Source organism: Mandrillus leucophaeus, unplaced genomic scaffold (genome assembly GCF_000951045.1).
Source record: "Mandrillus leucophaeus isolate KB7577 unplaced genomic scaffold, Mleu.le_1.0 Scaffold121, whole genome shotgun sequence".
Taxonomy (NCBI): domain Eukaryota; kingdom Metazoa; phylum Chordata; class Mammalia; order Primates; family Cercopithecidae; genus Mandrillus; species Mandrillus leucophaeus.
In genome coordinates this window covers 2,880,197-2,883,975 of record NW_012100432.1, presented here as the reverse complement: position 1 = coordinate 2,883,975, position 3,779 = coordinate 2,880,197, and positions in this window count along the sequence as shown.

The following is a 3,779-nucleotide window of genomic DNA, read 5'->3' as shown; positions in this document are numbered from 1 at the left end:
TTTTTATTTCCAGTTAACGTTGAAATACTTATTTTCCATAAACAAGTTACTTTCTCGAACATGCTTATTATTATTTGCATTTGTTATTTTCTCATCAGCAATATATATTTTAAATAGAGAACTGTCTGTAACTTTCAAAAAGTTAGTCAAAAAAGAGAAATTCAATCCAGGACAATGCAAATCGCCTAAGTTCCCTTAGAAAAATTTAGGGAATATTTTTTGTCTCTATGCTTATGTTACTTTCTCAGTATTCTCTCCAATATGTCTGCTACAAAACAGGGAAAACCCCGTTTTGAAAAGCAAACTTTATCTATTAGATAAAGAATAAAGAAATTATAATAAATATATGCTTTAATTAGAAAAAATGGCTTCATGAGTTAAAAAGAGACAAAAGTGACCATAAGTTACTAAAGTCCCCAGACAGCAGCCTCAACACCCATCAATATTTTATGCATGTTTTATTTGCCTATTTATTCCACAGTTCAATAAAAATTACAGGTTGCTATGGAAACATGAAAAATCACAGATACTTGCTCTACTCAGAGGTATAGCATTTCACTTTCTTAATGAAACACACACATCATAAGGGCTTAAGCCTTGTATTTGGTCATAACTTTTGGAAAGTAAGATTTGTTATAGAATGATCAGTTGGTTACTTTTGGTGTTTGTACTGATTTAGCAAAAGTGCTAGAAGTATTACATGAAAAATAAAACATAAAAAAAGCATAGATCCAGAATAAGGTGAGTAACATCTCTGTCTTCCTAGCAGTATGAAGATACTCATTTATACTTTGAAGAATAGCATCTAGGATAAGACCTAGCTGTTGGTAACATAAGATTCTAATAAAAAAGGGAAAGACTGACTACTCGCCTTCTTTAGTAGAGGGGGCCAGAAGGTTGGATTTCATGAAACATAAAGCCCCACCCTCCTTGAGCAGACATGTTTGGACTCTCCTGTGTTTTTCAGAATCCATTCCAAGGGAACAAAAAATTCCACACCAAGATTTCCCGGTGCCCGCCACTGGTGCAAACATTACCTAGTGATGTCTGCACAAGTGTCAGAGAGGTGGAGAAATCCTTCAAATCTGTTAAATGTGGAATAAAGAGGAGAATAACTTGAATTAAATTTCTGTCCCTACTTGAAATAGACTCTGACTGTGCCTCTGTACCTGGCCCTGATTTTTGCATGAAAATATTCCTTTTGTCCCTATCTGGTGCTAGCCTTCAAAAAGGAATAGGGTTTAAAAAGCAGGAAATAATGTGAGATTTTAAGCAAACAGTTCAATATTCTTTTAGAATGCTCTCTGTATTCAAAAGCACTTTGATTTATATCTTTAGGAGTCTTTGAAACTGTACCTCTTTTAAAAGACCATCCCTGATTTTGGGTCTTTGTTCCTTTATGAGCTTTGTCCCTGATTTCTAATATAGAGACCCGAGAGGCATGTTGTTAAAGGAAGGAAAAATAATTTTTACAAAGCCTGGCAAACTGTGTTAAATATGCTTTTGAAAATTAAGTTTAATATAAAGTTCAGTATAACCATCACCATTGAAAGTATTGTCTGTGCTAAATAACTCTTCCAATAAAAATATCCTTTGTTTTCCTGTAATGTAATTAAAAGTGAACCCAAAAGGGCAGCAATAAATCAAGGTGCACAAAAGCAGAAAAATATTATAATTAATATTTAACATAAGTTTTGATTGCTTTTAGAGTAAGTATTAAAAATATCAATTAGAATATATATTCAAAGTTTTCTTCCTTTCCCATTACACAGTGGAAGGGGCTATTTTTAATTCTGGATACTACACACCAAATAATACATAGCCCCTAATTAAAGAAAAGGCTGCAATTGAATTGAGAGTTTCTGCTGATGTCATACATAATGAGAGCACAGCTCCAGCTATGAATGAATGGCAGCCGAACCCTGAGAATGAATTACAACGTTAGCATTCAATCAGAGACTAGGTATTGTTATTTGTAATAGATGTAAAATGATTATTATTATTTTTAAATACAGACAAAGGAAAGAAAATTTGAATTCAAAAATCTGAGACTAGGAGGCAAGAAGATTAGAAAGTATGTGATTAAAGTGAATACACTGTATTGGAAAATGAAATGTACAAATTTACCAGTGAATAATTGCTTTATATATTATATGTAGATAAATAGCTAGGTATAACCATATCCATATCTATGTTGGAATAGATGTGTGTGGAAAGTCTCTAAAGAGAATTAGACTTTCAGTTTGCAGGCATTTATTTAAAAATATTAAAAAGGAACGTATGATATAATGAAAGGGTAAAATGGTATATATTTAACTTATCTAAGATCTGCACAAAATGCTATGATTTACACTTCTATCAGAATATATGAAAGCCTTTCTTTCAGAATCTTATTTGCAGAGGCATATTTTAATCTCTGCGTATGGTAAATTAAGTATGTAAATCTAATGTAGCTAATTATTTATTGTGGTTGAGTATTGACAATATGCTCTCCTCAGTATAAAGTATGGAAAATAATATGTTTTCTGCCCTAAATGCTTTCAAGCTAAAGTAGACAATGTCTTCGCCTCTTTCCTTTTTACCCCACTTCCTACTTTCTATGTCAGATTATCACTAGAACACAGGTGTTTGAGAAGTAATTCCTAGTACTCATCTTCTGTTCCCCAAAACTTTTGCTGGTCACTCCTCCTGTCTTATTGCCACATGGGAAAAATTAGGCTATCTTCAGTATAAGATACATTTAATTCTAGAACAAAAGTATGGACATTACATTTAAAGCAACAAAACAGATATAAAGTCTGGAAGTTTTGAGGGAAACTGGTTGACAGAATAGGAGTTTTGAGACAATTTTAGAAAAGGAATAATTAATTAATATACAATTAGGATGCTATTTGGTCAACATGAGGAAAAGTAAGGTAATATATAGAAAAATTCCGTTAGTTCTGTAGAACTAGTGTTTCCACGTTGTGATATTCATGATTTGAAAATATTACTAGGGTAACAACTTGGCTTGCTAGGATTCAGTTACTTGTCAATATCACCAGTATAGAACATATAAATTAGGAAATAAAAAAGTTTCCTGAATAGTCAATTGCTGAACTATAAGTTAGTAACATTCATGCCATATGTTCTCAAAGTTTAATATGTAAGAAATCACCTCTAGTAGCTGTTGAGAGCATACACTCCAGACTCTGGCAATCTTCTTACTCGTGTGACCTTGGAAAACTTGCCTACCCTTCTCCATGGCTCAGTGTCTGTAAAGTGGAGATCGTAATACCCAACTCTAGCATGGTAAGTTTAAATTAGTTAATGTATGTGGAGGCTTAGAGCAGTGCCTAGTCTGCTCATATTAATCAGTAAATAGGTGTTAATTGTGTTAATAATTCCTGTTATGTTAATAATATAAATACTTTAATAAGTGTCAATTATGTTATATTAAATAAGCGCTGAGGAAATGGAGTGGGATCCCATTGATTTATCTCCAGTCCTTTTTGTTAAAAAAAAAAAAAAATTTCAGACTTACAAAATTATCGCAAAAAGTGCAGAAAATTTTCCCTCATTCTGTGTCTGTTAACAATAACATCTTATATAACCACAACACAATTATCAAATCAGGAAATTAACATGATACAATGCTATTACCCAATCTAGAGGCCCTTTTCACATTTTACCAATTGTCTGATTAATGTCCTTTCTTCTCATCCAGGATTCCACATTGTGTTTGGTTGTCATGTCTTCTTAGTGTCCTCCAATCTGGGACAATTCTCTAGGCTGTCTTT